This window comes from Mugil cephalus, chromosome 17 (genome assembly GCF_022458985.1).
Source record: "Mugil cephalus isolate CIBA_MC_2020 chromosome 17, CIBA_Mcephalus_1.1, whole genome shotgun sequence".
NCBI lineage: Eukaryota > Metazoa > Chordata > Actinopteri > Mugiliformes > Mugilidae > Mugil > Mugil cephalus.
In genome coordinates this window covers 16,487,626-16,507,445 of record NC_061786.1, presented here as the reverse complement: position 1 = coordinate 16,507,445, position 19,820 = coordinate 16,487,626, and the positions used below count along the sequence as shown (strand labels likewise).

At 40.1% G+C, this 19,820-nt stretch overlaps 2 gene segments (V, D, J or C); one reads left to right on the top strand and one right to left on the bottom strand.

Moving 5' to 3' along the window:
• LOC125024126 overlaps window positions 1-19,820 on the top strand; it is a 79,427-nt gene that overhangs the window by 9,057 nt on the left and 50,550 nt on the right.
• LOC125024129 overlaps window positions 10,383-19,820 on the bottom strand; it is a 50,595-nt gene continuing 41,157 nt past the window's right edge. Inside the window, exon 5 of the V gene segment in view lies at window positions 10,383-10,541.

Below are 19,820 nucleotides of genomic sequence, written 5' to 3'. Positions count from 1 at the left end.
CACGACCTATTATATTAAAATAGTGTAATTAGAACTTTACATGTTCAGCCTACAATAGAAAGCCCCAGACTCACCTGTACCTGTATCACAAAAAAAGTTTATTCCACAATAAAAGTTTATTCCATATTACTTTCATTCTATTTATTTTCAATTATGTGCTTTGTTTACTATCTTACTTTTAATGATGATGAAAAGTAAATAGGGCGACTACTATTATAGTTGTACTGGAATTGATACTTGACTGTTCACACACTAGATCACCTTTTCCTTCCATGACAGCAGCTGTTCCCTCCTCACCACTGACTCCTGGCTCTGCCTCTGACACTGAACCACATTTTTAAAATGGTCATAATTCTCAACACAAATCTCTCTTCTTTCTCCACAAAGCATTCTGATCATTTCAAGTCAGTTTTATTACGTGGGGCCGCGATACAGTTTCCCACCACTTGGTGGCAGTGAAGCGTCACTCAGTTCAGAGTTGGATGTTAGAGAGAGTCTGTCCAACTCAAATCATGGGCGCCATGTTAGATACATCGGAGCGAAGACTCTACATTGTAAATATTCCAGCATCAATTTATTTTAAATATCTTAAATGATCCTGTAAAATGCTTTGTAGCCCAATCACCTCATCAGTCATGGATCTGTATTTACCTTCAACTCAGTCTCCCGTAAACTAGTATCGTTATTTATTATCATTGGTATTATAATTATAACATCAGCACGCTTTTGTTTCTTGACACATATACTGAAAGTAGTTAACCCTGAGGTAGAAAACAGTCTCAAACAGTTGAAACTCAAACTAAAATGTTTGTCATGAAGAAACATTTAAATTAAATAAATGATGTAAATGAACGTGTCTGAATGTGATGGTTGAATGATCCTCAGGAGGAGATGAACTGTCACCTCACACCACCTCTGCTTTCTCTGTTCCATTACAACAGATGTATGTTTGCCGCCTTTAAATGTGTTTTGCATGATTTTTCTGCATCACTGCTCCTCAGAGTTTAAGTTCTTGTGTCACAGAGACTCTGAACTGTATTCATGCACTCACACTGAAAATAGATCTGGTTCTCAGTACACTTCAACCATCAGTGGAGTAAAGACTGAAGATGCTGGAGATTAATATCGTCTTGGTGCCCATCATGGTGGAGAGTTCACATAGTGACAACACTAGAGTCATCAAGCAGAAACACAATGTATCTAAATGAAATTAAAGAAATTCACTGACACTTTTTCAATACATAGCTTTAAATTTAAATCATAAAATATCAGAAATGATGTGACAAATGAGAGACTACGCTTAATTTCCCTCCAATATACTGATAACTATCATGTGTTGATGCTACATGAGTAAAAGGTGAAGGATTGAGACATAAACCAACCACAGTGACACTAATCTTCAGCAGCATTTGTGATGTAAATATTTTCTTGTGTTCCATTCAGATCATAGATGGTTTAAATCCAAAGAGTATTTCTCCTGATGTTGTGTCCCTGGTTGCCTTCAGTGTGTTGAGAGCAGAGAAATGATTTCCATAGAGAGGAGGCTTTGCATGGTCAGCTGATCCTCCAGTCAACTGAGAAGGTTTATAGTCCTGTGAGTTCAACACTGCAGGACTCAGATCCGTCAGTCAACACAGCAGAAACCACAACCACCATGACTCTCATCACCATCCTCATCTGGACGCTGGCCTGCTGCTGCTTCACAGGTTCATTCTCTCAGCAACATTTCACTCATCATGTGCTGCCTTTTCTCTCATTTATTTCTGCTGAGAAATCAATGATTTGTTTTTGTCTGCAGGATGCAGTGGTCAGGTGACTGTGACTCAGCCTCCAGTAGAGACATCTACTCCAGGATCCACTGTCACTATGACCTGTAAGACCAGCCAAGCTGTAGCAACTTGTAGTGGTAAACAGTGTATGTCCTGGTATCAACAGAAATCTGGACAACCTCCAAAGCTCCTTGTTAAACAAAGTATCATAAGCCAATCTGGAACACCAGCTCGGTTTAGTGGCAGTGGAAGTGGTTCTGACTTCTCTTTGACCATCAGTGGAGTTCAGGCTGAAGATGCAGCAGTTTACTACTGTAAGAGTGCTCATGTCATAAACAGTGCTGATGTGTTCACACAGTGATTTGTGGTCGTACAAAAACCTCCCTCAGTCAGACTGCAGAGACTCTGAGCTGTTACAGCAGGAACCGACTGCAGCTGCTGAAGAGGAAGAGACTCTGACACAGACCACTGAACACAGAGCTGACAGTAACCTCACCAAGCACATCATTTCAATTAAGATTTATTTGTATCACGTTAACAACAATACAAAATGCCCCAAGACTCTTTGCGAAATCAGGTGTGAATCCTGGCTTGAAACCTGATGAGGAAAAACTCCCTTTTAACAGGAAGAAACCTTTAGAGACCCATTCAGCTAGGGCCGGGCAGGTAGAGACAGAAAAGAGAGAGAAGAGAGAGGACAGGATGAAGGACGGGATGAAGGAAGATGTAGAGTCTGAGGGTGAGCCTCTGATGTTCAGATGGAGGAACCCAGGGAGTGAGATTCAGGGTGGGACCATATCTCTGGAAGCTTCTGCTCCGTGTCCCCCTGGTTCCTGCAATGAGATTTAAAAGGAGAAGAACGAATAGACAGGGTTGAGGGGTGTACACCATGATCTATTTCTGTCCTCAGACTTTGCTAATGGAGACATTTGAATTCTTTTAGACCTCAGCACTACTTTTAATACGGCTGAGAACTTCTCTTCCTCTCCTCTACCTCTACAGTAGACCTCTTAGATCCTCAGCACAACTGCTACAAAAGTCACATTTATTATATTAAGTTTGTGTGTAAATATATTGAAATAAATGACAAAGATGATGATTTTATTAAATGTCAGTTTATTCTTTCATGTGCATGAAATTTTATCAGCATTTTTAAAATAATTGTTAAAGAGCAGAATTGTGGAGAAATGAAAGGACGGTCGCGTGTTGAGCAAATATCAGAAGAGAGAAGATGTGCAGCTTGATGAAAGTATCGGAAGCATCGTTTCCAGACAGGAAGTGTTGCTGAAGCTCTACTCTGAGCAGCGGTCAGGCTCCAGGATTTGAGTGACAGGGCTCTGTCCATTCAGACTGGCCTCACAGCTCACTGAGCCCGCCTTCCTCCACTGGTCTGCAGTGAGGCTCAGGGAGCTGCTCCAGCTGTAGTGGCCGTCCCCCCCCAGGACCTCCACGCTGCGGGACACCCCCGAGGACCTGCTGCTGCCCCCCACCTTCCAGCCCAGACTCCAGGTCGAGGGGGAGCCCCCGCTGGCCAGACACACCAGTGTGGCACTGCTCTGCTGCAGCTCCTCTCTGGAGGGGGGGAGGACGCTCAGGGTGGGATGCACCACACCCACTGGAGGAGAGACACAAATACAAAGGAGTCAGGATGAAGGCTGCTAATAAAGGAAGATGACATTTCTAGTATTTTATCAATGAACCACAAGAACTTGTGCTGCTGTTGGACTCATAAATCTCTCAGAATCAGACCATCAGCCTCATGATTCAAGTGGAAATGTCACTAAAACATCAATTAATATTAATCATTGATGACATCTTCATATCTGTTTCACAATGTGTGACAGTGAATAACTCATCTCTGGGATGATTTTCCATCTTTAAACTGACAGAGCTCAAACATTCATGTGAACACAGTTAAAACTTTGACATCTGTCTCTTTCACTTCCTTTAAACTACATGTGAAATGAATGAAGCGTGAACACCAAGCTGATCTGCATTTAGTGATGAAATGATATTTATCACTAACTGAAATCCACATCACACTTTAATCTAAAAACTGTTTCTATGTTGAAAATGAATAAAAGAAAATAACATTAAACTACTGATGTTACGTTTTGAGTCTTACTACTTGACATCGATCACATGTTAATGTAAAACAATTCAAACAGAGTATAATTGAAAGTCATCGTGAAATAGAATATTAGAAAACTAATGATTTATTTAGATCATTTCACTTACTATATACTGAGTTAACATTAATCTCTGTCAAGTTTCTTGTCACAGTTAAAACGTTGGATATTTGTTAAATGATGAAAAATATCAACAACAAAAAATCAATGAGCTTGATCACATTTTCTCTGAATATAAGAAAAAAAGTTATAAAAGTAAAAAGCTACAAAGAAAAAGGTACTTACAGTCAACGGTGAGTTTGGTTCCTCCACCAAAAGTCCACCACAGTGATACAAACTCATTAAGAGGCCGTACAAAAACCTCCTGCTCTGAGAACAAACATCTGACCTCTGAAAAAACTCTGATTCTTCTGATAACACAGCAAAAAATACACTTTTGTGAATGTGTTATGATGTGTAATCACATGGATGTTGAAATGATTTTTAAAAAGTCATTGTTTCATTTAAATGTAGCTTTACTTTTCTACAACTGAAAGAGAAACCTCAGTCTCCTTTTAGAAATGTCATTGATTCCTAATTTTAAATCAGCTGACACACGATTAAATGTACATGATACTTTAATCACAATAATTTAGAATGAATGATGAATTATGACTAAAACTCTATATATGATCTTTACTCTGATGAATTGAATGTTAGAAAGTAGAAATACAAACCACAGTGAACACAAACTCATTCTTAAATCCTTAGTTGTGTTTGTAATGTAAATTAAATTTCTTGTGTTTCATTCAGATCAAAGATGGTTTAAATCCAAAGAGTATTTCTCCTGATGTTGTGTCCCTGGTTGCCTTCAGTGTGTTGAGAGCAGAGAAATAATTTCCATAGAGAGGAGGCTTTGCATGGTCAGCTGATCCTCCAGTCAACTGAGAAGGTTTATAGTCCTGTGAGTTCAACACTGCAGGACTCAGATCTGTCAGTCAACACAGCAGAAACCACAACCACCATGTCTCTCATCACCATCCTCATCTGGACGCTGGCCTGCTGCTGCTTCACAGGTTCATTCTCTCAGCAACATTTCACTCATCATGTGCTGCCTTTTCTCTCATTTATTTCTGCTGAGAAATCAATCATTTGTTTTTGTCTGCAGGATGCAGTGGTCAGGTGACTGTGACTCAGCCTCCAGTAAAGACATCTACTCCAGGATCCACTGTCACTATGACCTGTAAGACCAGCCAAGATGTTATCTTTTCTTGTGGTAGTGGTAAGTCCGTTTCCTGGTATCAGCAGAAATCTGGACAAACTCCAAAGCTCCTGATAAAATGTAATAGCACACATGCATCAGGAACACCAGATCGGTTTAGTGGCAGTGGAAGTGGTTCTGACTTCTCTTTGACCATCAGTGGAGTTCAGGCTGAAGATGCAGCAGTTTACTACTGTCAGATCCTAGATCATGTGAACTCTGCTTGGGTGTTCACACAGTGATTTATCGTCGTACAAAAACCTCCCTCAGTCAGACTGCAGAGACTCTGAGCTGTTACAGCAGGAACCGACTGCAGCTGCTGAAGAGGAAGAGACTCTGACACAGATCACTGAACACAGAGCTGACAGTAACCTCACCAAGCACTAAACACACATTTACACTCACATTTTGTTTTTGTTTTTTGTTTTAAACTATTTTTTTATTTGGCATAATCACATGAGCGCAAACTCAACGAAAACAAAGGAAATGCACAAAATATATACATATATACTTGGTTCAAGTTACTTTTCAAGTCTTTTTTCTATCACATATCAGATCAACTACCACATGTTTTACATTGTTCGTTCCTCATGAGCTTGACTTGTGTTATCTTCAGCAAAACTCCTTTACAAGTTATTGTAGGAAGAAAAAAGAAAGAAAAACAACAATTTAAAAAACGGAGGAGGTGACTAGAGTACTGGCATTGCCTGTTTTAATAATGACCATATTTTAATAAATGGATCTGGTTTTTAGCTGGAGTCTCGCTGAGATTTTCTCCATGATAAACACATTTTCTACCCTGTCTCTTCATTGCGTTTTGCTTGGAGGTTGTGGTTTTAACCAGGAGGCTGTTGTCAAATCAGTTTTCTCAGTAAATATTTAGAATCTTTATCTGTTATATTGTCAGGAATTAGATCCAGGATGTAAAGTGTTGTTAAAAGGGGAAAATAACACCTAGAACCTAGAATCTGTTCATTCAGCCAGCGGATCATCCCACCCCGGAGCAGAACTGAACACTTCAGACGCTCCTTTGTGCCCACTGCCATCAGACTGTACAACATCGGTGTGAACAGCACACAGCTCTGACCTCATTGAGCCTGCATACTTACACTGTCACTTGCTGTCACTTTGTGTACTGTACTTTTGTTGCTTGTTGCTTGTTGTCCTGTTCAATGTTGTTGTCCTATTTAATTTCTTTAATTCTTTAATTTCTTTCTGGTCACTGTTGTGCTGCTGTAACAGTACTATCTTAATCTTCAATCTACTTAAACTGTGGCAATACCATAATATATGAGTCATGTCACCCACTATTCCACACTCCCTCCAGCATAGTTCAGATGGGTTACTGTAGTTTGATGTAATAATGTTAAAATAACACATTTTCACTTTCCAATCAAATTCCGTCCATGCTGGACTATTAGTTAGTTCATGTTACCTCCCATTCTTCCTCTCATTTACACTCACATTATATATTGGTTTTATCTATTTTTTATGTCCAATATCCACTTCATCAAATGCAACAAGTCATCCTCCACGCAGATTAGTATCAGTTGAAGTTATAAAAATCTTTAAAATCTTCCCTCTCACCGTCAAAAAGAACAAACACTTTATCATCTTATTTCTTAGAGCAAACTTTAATAGCATCAACATGACAGTTATTAATCACACTCACATCAGGCTGCTGAGCTACACACACAACTCTCTAAGCTGTTGTCTTCCTCCAACACTTTACAGCAGTGTTGTTGTTGTCGTTTTTTTAAAACAGAAGTAAAACAAATAAAATTTATAATGTTTGTGTATTTTAACGGATTGACAGTAGTTTTGACTGTGCATGCTGTGGAGCTGCAACAGAAATAAACTTCATTACACCTGAAACAGTATAATTTCAGCATGTAACACATACATGTGTGAAGACATGTCAGACTAACAATAGGACAATCAGAGCTGCAATGAGTTCATAGTAGGTGTGTGCATGATCAACAATCAGTATAACTGGCAGAAATATAGCAAAATCTAATTGTGTTTAGGGCCCCATGGAGGCTTGGGCCGGCTCTGTCCTCACTTATTTAATATAAAGCAGCGTGTGAGTCAAGCCATGTTTTAAGGTGAGCAGTGAATGTGGAGTAGGTACGTATGTCTCCAATTTGAGTAGGTCATGAGTTCCAGTCCTGAGTTGATCTGACAGAGAAGGATAGTTGAACAAATCTGCTTTTTCTGACGGGGGCTAACAGGCCTCCATGTGTGGTCCCTCCTGTGGTTTTGCTTATTACTATTTTTTGTTGGATTTTGAGTGAGTAAAGAGAGGGAGGAGCTGTGCTGTGCAAGATTTTGTGGACAAGGCAAAGGTTTTTGTATTTTATCATGTCTTCCCAGCCTGGAAGTTTCTGCTTGTTTAAGACAATACAATGGTGAAATGTGTTTGGTCTTGTATCTAATATCTTGATTCATGGCAGCATTAAACCTGAGATAGTAAACAGTCAAGCAGCAGCTACACACAGATTAATGTTTCTCTGTCAAGTTGTAGATAAACTGTGGAGACTTCAGATTTTGTTCAGATTCAACAAACCTGACATTAATCAGTGAGATTCAGAGGAGTTTAACGTTAGAATTTCTAACATTTAGAGACATGCTGGATGGTTGATCCTCTTTCTGGTCTTTACTCTAAACTAACAACTTGTGGCCCTGATCTACATCATGTTACAGTTCAGTCAGACTAGTGTTGATCCAGTTTACCAGCAGGGGATGCTGAGCACCTGTTAATGAAGACACAGTCAGGAGAAAGACTATAAAGGTAGAAAATAAAATGTTTGTCATGAAGAGAAACAACATTTAAATGTAAATGATGTAAATGAACGTATCTGAATGTGATGGTTGAATGATCCTCAGGAGGAGATGAACTGTCACCTCACACCACCTCTGCTTTCTCTGTTCCATTACAACAGATGTGTGTTTGCCTCTTTCAAATGTGTTTTGCATGATTTTTCTGCATCACTGCTCCTCAGAGTTTAAGTTCTTGTGTCACAGAGACTCTGAACTGTTTTCATGCACTCACACTGAAAACTGCATCAGGATGATGTTTCCAATAACTCTGATTGTCATGTTGGGTTTTCTGACTCAGGGTGAGAGACGTTGATGATATGTTTTTAAAACTATCTGAGTTCATTTTAATCTTTTGCTCTAAACTCCAGTTCTTTTAATTGATATCAAACTTTTCTTCTTAACATTGTTTATTTCTCATTTCAGAGTCGTTTGCCAACAATTTTCTGACTCAGGCTGATAAATACAAGTCTGTCAGTGTTGGAGGGACTGTGACCATCAGCGCCACAGGGAGTTCAGATATTGGTGCTGATCTCAGTTGGTACCTTCAGAAACCTGAACAGCCTCCTAAACTTCTTATATACAGAGCATCAAGTCTCAACTCAGGAACTCCGTCTAGATTCAGAGGCAGTAGATCTGGTTCTCAGTACCCTTTAACCATCAGTTGAGGTCAGGCTGAAGATGCCGGAGATTATTACTGTCTTGGTGACCATGGTAATGGGTTCACACAGTGAAATAGAGTCGTACAAAAACCTCCTCCAGTCTGACTGAAGGCTGCAGGTGCAGAGAGTTGGTGAAGAGACAGTGATGAGGAGAACTGGTCGAGTGAACACAACACTAGAGTCATCAAGCAGAAACACAATGAATCTAAATAAAAATGAAATAAACTCATTGACAATTTTTATTTAATACAAAAATGAGACCAAAATTAATTTCCCACCTATATATTAATAACAATTATGTGTAATGCTAAAAAGTGAAGAATTGAGACATGAACCAACCACAGTGACACTAATCTTCAGCACCATTTGTAATGTAAATATTTTCTTGTGTTCCATTCAGATCATAGATGGTTTAAATTCAAAGAGTATTTCTCCTGATGTTGTGTCCCTGGTTGCCTTCAGTGTGTTGAGAGCAGAGAAATGATTTCCATAGAGAGGAGGCTTTGCATGGTCAGCTGATCCTCCAGTCAACTGAGAAGGTTTATAGTCCTGTGAGTTCAACACTGCAGGACTCAGATCTGTCAGTCAACACAGCAGAAACCACAACCACCATGACTCTCATCACCATCCTCATCTGGACGCTGGCCTGCTGCTGCTTCACGGGTTCATTCTCTCAGCAACATTTCACTCATCATGTGCTGCCTTTTCTCTCATTTATTTCTGCTGAGAAATCAATCATTTGTTTTTGTCTGCAGGATGCAGTGGTCAGGTGACTGTGACTCAGCCTCCAGTAGAGACATCTACTCCAGGATCCACTGTCACTATTACCTGTAAGACCAGCCGAGATGTTTACACATATAGTGATGGAGATCAGGGTATGTTCTGGTATCAACAGAAATCTGGACAGCCTATAAAGCTCCTGATAAAATTTGGAAGCACACGTGAATCAGGAACACCAGCTCGGTTTAGTGGCAGTGGAAGAAACTCTGACTTCTCTTTGACCATCAGTGGAGTTCAGACTGAAGATGCAGCAGTTTACTACTGTCAGAGTTACCATTATATAAACAGTGCTCCTGTGTTCACACGGTGATTTGTGGTCGTACAAAAACCTCCCTCAGTCAGACTGCAGAGACTCTGAGCTGTTACAGCAGGAACCGACTGCAGCTGCTGAAGAGGAAGAGACTCTGACACAGACCACTGAACACAGAGCTGACAGTAACCTCACCAAGCACTAAACACACATTTACACTCACATATAAACACTATTTATACCCAATATAATTTATTTTGCTTCCATGCCAAAAAAAATCTGAAAATTGTATAATAATGTAAAATTTTCAGTCTTCTAAATATGAAGCCATCAACCAAGTAGTTTATCTTGTTAAAGTCTCCAAATGTGGATGAAACACAGACCTGCATCATATGATGATTTAACTTTTATTATCAGATGTTGAACATTTGTTGCCACCATTATAATTTTATTTTGAGTAATGGAAACACTTTTTTTTCTCTGTGCTCGTGTCTCTGTCTCACATTCAACACATAATCTTCTTTTCTGTGAGTTTCCATGATCTATTTCTGTCCTCAGACTCTGCTAATGGAGACATTTGAATTCTTTCAGACCTCAGCACTACTTTTAACACGGCTGAGAACTTCTCTTCCTCTCCTCTACCTCTACAGTAGACCTCTTAGATCCGCAGGACAACTGCTACAAAAGTCACACTTATTATATTAAGTGTGTGTGTAAATAATATCCAAGTAAATGAAAAAGTTGTTGATTTTATTAAATGTCAGTTTATTCTCTGCATGAAAATTTATCAGCATTTTTAAAATAATTGTTAAAGAGCAGAATCGTGTAGAAATGAAAGGACGGTCGCGTGTTGAGCAAATATCAGAAGAGAGAAGATGTGCAGCTTGATGAAAGTTTCAGAAGCATCATTTCCAGACAGGAAGTGTTGCTGAAGCTCTACTCTGAGCAGCGGTCAGGCTCCAGGGTTTGAGTGACAGGGCTCTGTCCATTCAGACTGGCCTCACAGCTCACTGAGCCCGCCTTCCTCCACTGGTCTGCAGTGAGGCTCAGGGAGCTGCTCCAGCTGTAATGGCCGTCCCCCCCCAGGACCTCCACGCTGCGGGACACCCCCGAGGACCTGCTGCTGCCCCCCACCTTCCAGCCCAGACTCCAGGTCGAGGGGAAGCCCCCGCTGGCCAGACACACCAGTGTGGCACTGCTCTGCTGCAGCTCCTCTCTGGAGGGGGGGAGGACGCTCAGGGTGGGACGCACCACACCCACTGGAGAAGAGACACAAATACAAAGGAGTCAGGATGAAGGCTGCTAATAAAGGAAGATGACATTTCTAGTATTTTATCAATGAACCACAAGAACTTGTGCTGCTGTTGGACTCATAAATCTCTCAGTATCAGACCATCAGCCTCATGACTCAAGTGGAAATGTCACTAAAACATCAATTAATATTAATCATTGAGGACGTCTTCATATCTGTTTCACAATGTGTGACAGTGAAGAACTCATCTCTGGGATGATTTTCCATCTTTAAACTGACAGAGCTCAAACATTCATGTGAACACAGTTAAAACTTTGACATCTGTCTCTTTCACTTCCTTTAAACTACATGTGAAATGAATGAAGCGTGAACACCAAGCTGATCTGCATTTACTGATGAAATGATATTTATCACTAACTTAAATCCACATCACACTTTAATCTAAAACTGTTTCTATGTTGAAAATGAATAAAAGAAAATACCATGAAACTACTGATGTTACATTTTGAGTCTTACAACTTGACATCAATCACATGTTAATTTAAAACATTTTTAAACAGAGAATAATTCAAAGTCATCGTGAAATAGAATATTAGAAAACTGATGATTTATTTTTATCATTTCAGTTACTATATACTGAGTTAATATTGATATCTGTCAAGTTTCTTGTCACAGTTAAAACGTTGGATCAGTTTTGTTGAATAATGAAAAATATCAACAACAAAAAATCAATGAACTCGATCACATTTTCACTAAATATGATGAACATTGTTACAAAAGTAAAAAGCTACAAAGAAAAAGGTACTTACAGTCAACGGTGAGTTTGGTTCCTCCACCAAAAGTCCACCACAGTGATACAAACTCATTAAGAGGCCGTACAAAAACCTCCTGCTCTGAGAACAAACATCTGTCCTCTGAAAAAACTCTGATTCTTCTGATAACACAACAAAAAATACACTTTTGTGAATGTGTTATGATGTGTAATCACATGGATGTTGAAATCATTTTTAAAAAGTTATTGTATTTTTTAAATGTAGCTTTACTTTTCTACAACTGAAAGAGAAACCTCAGTCTCCTTTTAGAAATGTCATTGATTCCTAATTTTAAATCAGCTGACACATGATTAAATGTACATGATACTTTTATCACAGTGATTTACAAGAAATGATGAATTATCACTAAAACTCTATTTATGATCTTCACTCTGATGAATTGAATGTTAGAAAGTAGAAATACAAACCACAGTGAACACAAACTCATCCTTAAATCCTTAGTTGTGTTTGTAATGTAAATATTTTCTTGTGTTCCATTCAGATCATAGATGGTTTAAATCCAAAGAGTATTTCTCCTGATGTTGTGTCCCTGGTTGCCTTCAGTGTGTTGAGAGCAGAGAAATGATTTCCATAGAGAGGAGGCTTTGCATGGTCAGCTGATCCTCCAGTCAACTGAGAAGGTTTATAGTCCTGTGAGTTCAACACTGCAGGACTCAGATCTGTCAGTCAACACAGCAGAAACCACAACCACCATGACTCTCATCACCATCCTCATCTGGACGCTGGCCTGCTGCTGCTTCACAGGTTCATTCTCTCAGCAACATTTCACTCATCATGTGCTGCCTTTTCTCTCATTTATTTCTGCTGAGAAATCAATCATTTGTTTTTGTCTGCAGGATGCAGTGGTCAGGTGACTGTGACTCAGCCTCCAGTAAAGACATCTACTCCAGGATCCACTGTCACTATGACCTGTAAGACCAGCCAACGTGTTAATTATGCTTGTAGTGGTGGTGGTAAGTGTCTTGCCTGGTATCAGCAGATATCTGGACAACCTCCAAAGCTCCTGATACATTCTACCAGCACACGTGCATCAGGAACACCAGCTCGGTTTAGTGGTAGTGGGGACGACTCTGACTTCTCTTTGACCATTAGTGGAGTTCAGGCTGAAGATGCAGCAGTTTACTACTGTCAGAGTTACCATTCAATAAACAGTGCTGATGTTTTCACACAGTGATTTGTCGTCGTACAAAAACCTCCCTCAGTCAGACTGCAGAGACTCTGAGCTGTTACAGCAGGAACCAACTGCAGCTGCTGAAGAGGAAGAGACTCTTACACAGACCACTGAACACAGAGCTGACAGTAACCTCACCAAGCACTAAACACACAACACAAACAACTTCATTCAATTCATGTACGATTAACTTGGAAATCACTAAGATCTCCTCATTTAACAAAATAAGAAAAAGTTGCTCGTACATGATAAGTTAAATCACATCTGATTCAATTACACTGAGAGGAGGATCAAAGTTAAAGTTTAAGTTTCAACTTTTGTTTACCGCCTATCTCAGGGTTATCACACAAAGACAGACAACTATTTAGACGATGTAGAATCACCAGTTAGAGAACCCTCACAGACACAGGGAGAACATGCAAACTCCACCCAGAAATGGTGGATTTGAACTCAGAACCTTCTTGCTGTGAGGCAACATTCCCAGCCAGGACACCACTATGACGCCCCAGGGGATTCAGTTCTATCAAGATTTATTTGTATCACGTCAACAACAATACAAAACGCCTCAAGACTCTTAAGGAAATCAGGTGTGAGTCCTGGCTTGAAACCTGATGAGGAAAAACTCCCTTTTAACAGGAAGAAACCTTAAGAGACCCATTCAGCTAGGGCCGGCTGGGTAGAGACAGAAAAGAGAGAGAAGAGAGAGGACAGGATGAAGGAAGGGATGAAGGAAGATGTAGAGTCTGAGGGTGATCCTCTGATGTTCAGATGGAGGAACCCAGGGAGTGAGATTCAGGGTGGGACCATATCTCTGGAAGCTTCAGCTCCGTGTCCCCCTGGTTCCTGCGATGAGATTGTTTGTTACCTTGTTACAAATAACTGTTCATTTATGTCACTATTTAACCCTTGTATGGTCTTCACTATTAGGACCCTTCTGGTATTCCTCGGCTCACATTGACCAGGGACATATTTGGGGTGTTAAAAAAAATTCTAATATAAAATTTTAGTTGATAACCATTAACATATATTGTCTTTATCTCATTTTCAAACTATTAAAATAACACACATGTTAAATGATTGCCATCAGTCTCTACTAGAACACAATTAACAATGGAAGCGTGACTACTCTTTTTGTCATAAGGCAAGCATTGTAGTCAAGTATGACCTCTGGCTTACGGTCCACACTACTACTTACTGCTCCATCCCTGTGTAGAGTGCTCATGAGCACCACATTTTTTCCTTTTTTTTTGGTATGTAAGATACCAGGTCAGTGTTGGCTGTGAATGTGAAGTTGGAGGAATGGACTGGCCTTTTCTTCACAGTTTGAACCTCAGGTGGAAGCTCCATCCTATTTTTGTGGACTGTTCCAACCATTGTCAGCTTTCTTTTGAGAAGCTCCTGTCCCAGGCTGTACATTGTAAAACAAATTGTCACAGGTAATGTTGTGGCCACTGAGGCCTTGTGACATATCTAGCACCACTCGTGTCCCCTGGTTTCTTTCAGCAGCTCCTCCCTCCAGCTTCCCTGTATAAATTTGCATGTTCCATGCATAAGATGAAACAGCATCACAGGCAGCCCAGATTTTGATGCCATACCTTGCTGGTTTTGAGGGCATATACTGCCTGAAAGGGCAGCGGCCTCTAAACCCCACAAGCCGTTCGTCCACAGTTACAATGGGCCCAGGGTTATAAAGACAGGGAAGCCGGTCCACCCACTGGTCCCACACAGTGTGGATTGCTGCCAACTTGTCCCCCCGCCGTCTAACAGGTCTTGATTCCTGGTTGTCAAATCTGAATACACGGAAGCTCTTCAGAGGCATTGTGGCTCTAAAAATTGCTCTATGTGCTGTGTGTGTGTGTGTGTGTGTGTGTGTGTGGGGGGGGGCATGTTTCTGTGTGTCTCTGTGTATGCGGGTTAAAATGACCCAAAGACCATATGAAGGATGTAAATGTGTGGGGTATAGTAGCATGTGTGCTATATTTTTTGTTTGGTTGTTTCTTTATACATGTTTATCACAGAAAATAAGCTAAGGCCTTTGAGTTTCAGGTAGAAAAAATTTATACTTGTACCATTTTTCTTCTTGTAAAAATCTGAAACGGGTCATTTTCATCCAAATACCATACAAGGGTTAAGTATTTACTTGATATTTTATTTTATTCTCTCGGGTTTGTACAGTTGAGTCTGTTATTATTCTTTACACATCTAAGTGATTTTATTTGTTGTTGCACTTTATTGTTGTCCTTGCACTAGAAATTATTGTTGCAGTTTTTGAAACCAAAAGTAATAAACCAAAATTTATAATGTTTGTGTATTTTAACTGATTCACAGTAGTTTTGACTGTGCATGCTGTGGAGCTGCAACAGAAATAAACTTCATTACATCTGAAACAGCGTAATTTCAGCATGTAACACATGCATGTGTGAAGACATGTCAGACTGACAATAGGACAATCAGAGCTGCAATGACTTTATAGTAGGTGTGTGCATGATCAACAATCAGTATTACTGGCAAAAATACAGCAAAATCTAATTGTGTTTAGGGCCCATGGAGGCTTGGGCCGGCTCTGTCCTCACTTATTTAATATAAAGCAGCGTGTGAGTCAAGCCATGTTTTAAGGTGAGCAGTGAATGTGAAGTAGGTACGTATGTCTCCAATTTGAGTAGGTCATGAGTTCCAGTCCTGAGTTGATCTGATAGAGAAGGATAGTTGAACAAATCTGCTTTTTCTGACGGGGACCAACAGACCTCCATGTGTGGTCCCTCTTGTGGTTTTGCTTATTACTATTTTTTGTTGGATTTTGAGTGAGTAAAGAAAGGGAGGAGCTGTGCTGTGCAAGATTTTGTGGACAAGGCAAAGGTTTTTGTATTTTATCATGTCTTCCCAGCCTGGAAGTTTCTACTTGTTTAAGACAATACAATGGTGAAATGTGTTTGGTCTTTTATCTAATATCTTGATTCATGGCAGCGTTAAACCTGAGATAGTAAACAGTCAAGCAGCAGCTACACACAGATTAATGTTTCTCTGTCAAGTTGTAGATAAACTGTGGAGACTTGAGATTTTGTTCAGATTCAACAAACCTGACATTAATCAGTGAGATTCAGAGGAGTTTAACGGTAGATTTTCTAACATTTAGAGACATGCTGGATGTTTGATCCTCTTTCTGGTCTTTCCTCTAAACTAACAACTTGTGGCTCTGAGCTACATCATGTTACTGTTCAGTCAGACTAGTGTTGATCCAGTTTACCAGCAGAGGATGCACCTGTTAATGAAGACACAGTCAGGAGAAAGACTATAAACGTAGAAAATAAAATGTTTGTCATGAAGAGAAACAACATTTAAATGTAAATAATGTAAATGAACGTGTCTGAATGTGATGGTTGAATGATCCTCAGGAGGAGATGAACTGTCACCTCACACCACCTCTGCTTTCTCTGTTTCATTACAACAGATGTGTGTTTGCCTCCTTCAAATGTGTTTTGCATGATTTTTCTGCATCACTGCTCCTCAGAGTTTAAGTTCTTGTGTCACAGAGACTCTGAACTGTTTTCATGCACTCACACTGAAAACTGCATCAGGATGATGTTTCCAATAACTCTGATTGTCATGTTGGGTTTTCTGACTCAGGGTGAGAGACGTTGATGATATGTTTTTAAAACCTATCTGAGTTCATTTTAATCTTTTGCTCTAAACTCCAGTTCTTTTAATTGATATCAAACTTTTCTTCTTAACGTTGTTTATTTCTCATTTCAGAGTCGTTTGCCAACAATTTTCTGACTCAGGCTGATAAATACAAGTCTGTCAGTGTTGGAGGGACTGTGACCATCAGCGCCACAGGGAGTTCAAATATAGCTGCTGATCTCAGTTGGTACCTTCAGAAAGCTGGACAGCCTCCTAAACTTCTTATATACTCATCATCAACTCTCAACTCAGGAACTCCGTCTTGATTCAGAGGCAGTAGATCTGGTTCTCAGTACACTTTAACCATCAGTGGATTTCAGGCTGAAGATGCTGGAGATTATTACTGTCTTGGTGACCATGGTGGTGGAGTGTTCACACAGTGAAATAGAGTCGTACAAAAACCTCCTCCAGTCTGACTGAAGGCTGCAGGTGCAGAGAGTTGGTGAAGAGACAGTGATGAGGAGAACTGGTCCAGTGAACACAACACTAGAGTCATCAAGCAGAAACACAATGAATATGAATAAAAAATGAAATAAACTCACTGACATTTTTAAAACACATACATTTATAATTTAATATATAAAACATTATAAATTAAACCTTTAGATGATATTAAAAATTAGAGACTATGCTTAATTTCCCTCCAATATATTGATAACTATCATGTGTTAATGCTACATGAGTAAAAAGTGAAGGATTGAGACAAGAACCAACCACAGTGACACTAATCTTCCGCAGCATTTCTAATGTAAATATTTTCTTGTGTTCCATTCAGATCATAGATGGTTTAAATCCAAAGAGTATTTCTCCTGATGTTGTGTCCCTGGTTGCCTTCAGTGTGTTGAGAGCAGAGAAATGATTTCCATAGAGAGGAGGCTTTGCATGGTCAGCTGATCCTCCAGTCAACTGAGAAGGTTTATAGTCCTGTGAGTTCAACACTGCAGGACTCAGATCTGTCAGTCAACACAGCAGAAACCACAACCACCATGACTCTCATCACCATCCTCATCTGGACGCTGGCCTGCTGCTGCTTCACAGGTTCATTCTCTCAGCAACATTTCACTCATCATGTGCTGCCTTTTCTCTCATTTATTTCTGCTGAGAAATCAATCACTTGTTTTTGTCTGCAGGATGCAGTGGTCAGGTGACTGTGACTCAGCCTCCAGTAAAGACATTTACTCCAGGATCCACTGTCACTATGACCTGTAAGACCAGCCGAGATGTTTACACATCTAGTGGTAAACCGTGTATGTCCTGGTATCAGCAGAAATCTGGACAAACTCCAAAGCTCCTGATATATTATGGAAGCACACGTCAATCAGGAACACCAGATCGGTTTAGTGGCAGTGGAAGCAACTCTGACTTCTCTTTGACCATCAGTGGAGTTCAGGCTGAAGATGCAGCAGTTTACTACTGTCAGAGTTACCACAGCGGTATGTGTTCACACAGTGATTTGTCGTCGTACAAAAACCGATCAACTTGGAAATCACTAAGATCTCCTCATTTAACAATACAAGAAAAAGTTGCTCATACATGATATTTTAAACCACATGTGATTCAATTACATTGAGAGGAAGATCAAAGTTATGTTTAAGTTTAACTTTTGTTCACAGTCTATCTCAGGGTTATCACACAAAGACAGACAACCATTTAGACGATGTAGAATCACCAGTTAGAGAACCCACACAGACACAGGGAGAACATGCAAACTCCACCCAGAAATGATGGATTTGAACCCAGAACCTTCTTGCTATGAGGCATTTTTCCCAACCAGGACACCACTATGACGCCCCAGGGGATTCAGTTCTATCAAGATTTATTTGTATCACGTCAACAACAATACAAAACGCCCCAAGACTCTTTACGAAATCAGGCGTGAGTCCTGGCTTGAAACCTGATGAGGAAAAACTCCCTTTTAACAGGAAGAAACCTTAAGAGACCCATTCAGCTAGGGCCAGCCGGGTAGAGACAGAAACGAGAGAGAAGAGAGAGGACAGGATGAAGGAAGGGATGAAGGAAGATGTGGAGTCTGAGGGTGATCCTCTGATGTTCAGATGGAGGAACCCAGGGAGTGAGATTCAGGGTGGGACCATATCTCTGGAAGCTTCAGCTCCTTGTCCCCCTGGTTCCTGCGATGAGATTTCAAAGGAGAAGAAAGAATAGACAGGGTTGAGGAGTTGGGGGGTAGAGTTTTCCTACATGATTTATATCACAACTAGATGATAAACAGCTGAAGATCATATAAAGAGTTCAATAATATGGTGTTTCCTATTAACATAGAATACTGAGCTACACCTTCAAATGTGTGTATCAAGGTTTATTTCCTTTATTTGTTTGTTACCTTGTTTCAAGTAACTGTTCATTTATGTCACTATTTAACCCTTGTATGGTCTTCACTTTTAGGACCCTCTGTTATTCCTCGGGTCAAATTGAGTGACATATTTGGGGTGTTAAAAACAATTGTAATATAAAATTTTACTTCATAACCACTAACACATGTTGTCTTTATCTCATTTCAAACAATTAAAATAACATACATGTTTAATGATTGCAATCAGTCTCTACTAGAACACAATTAACAATGGAAGCGTGACTACTCTTTTTGTCATAAGGCAAGCATTGTAGGCTTACTCTGGCTTACGGTCCACCCTACTACTTACTGCTCCATCCCTGTGTAGAGTGCTCATGAGCACCACATTTTTTCCTTTTTTTTGGTGTGTAAGATTCCAGGGCAGTGTTGGCTGTGAACATGAAGTTGGAGGAATGGACTGGCCTTTTCTTCACGGTTTGAACCTCAGGTGGAAGCTCCGTCCTATTTTCCTGGACTGTTCCAACCATTGTCAGCTTTCTCTTGAGAAGCTCCTGTCCCAGGCTGTACGATGTAAAAAAAAACTGTCACAGGTAATGTTGTGGCCACTGAGGCCTTGTGACATATCTAGCACCACTCGTGTCCCCTGGTTTCTTTCAGCAGCTCCTCCTTCCAGCTTCCCAGTATAAATTTGGAAGCTCTTCAGAGGTATTGTGGCTCTAAAAATTTCTCTATGTGCTGTGTGTGTTTGTGTGTGTGTGTGTGTGTGTGTGTGTGTGTGTGTGTGTGTGTGGGCATGTTTCTGTGTGTCTCTGTGACAGCAGGTCAAAATGACCCGAAGACCATATGAAGGATGTAAATGTGTGGGATATAGTAGCATGTGTGCTATTTTTTATTTATTTATTTTTTTATTTCTTTATACATGTTTATC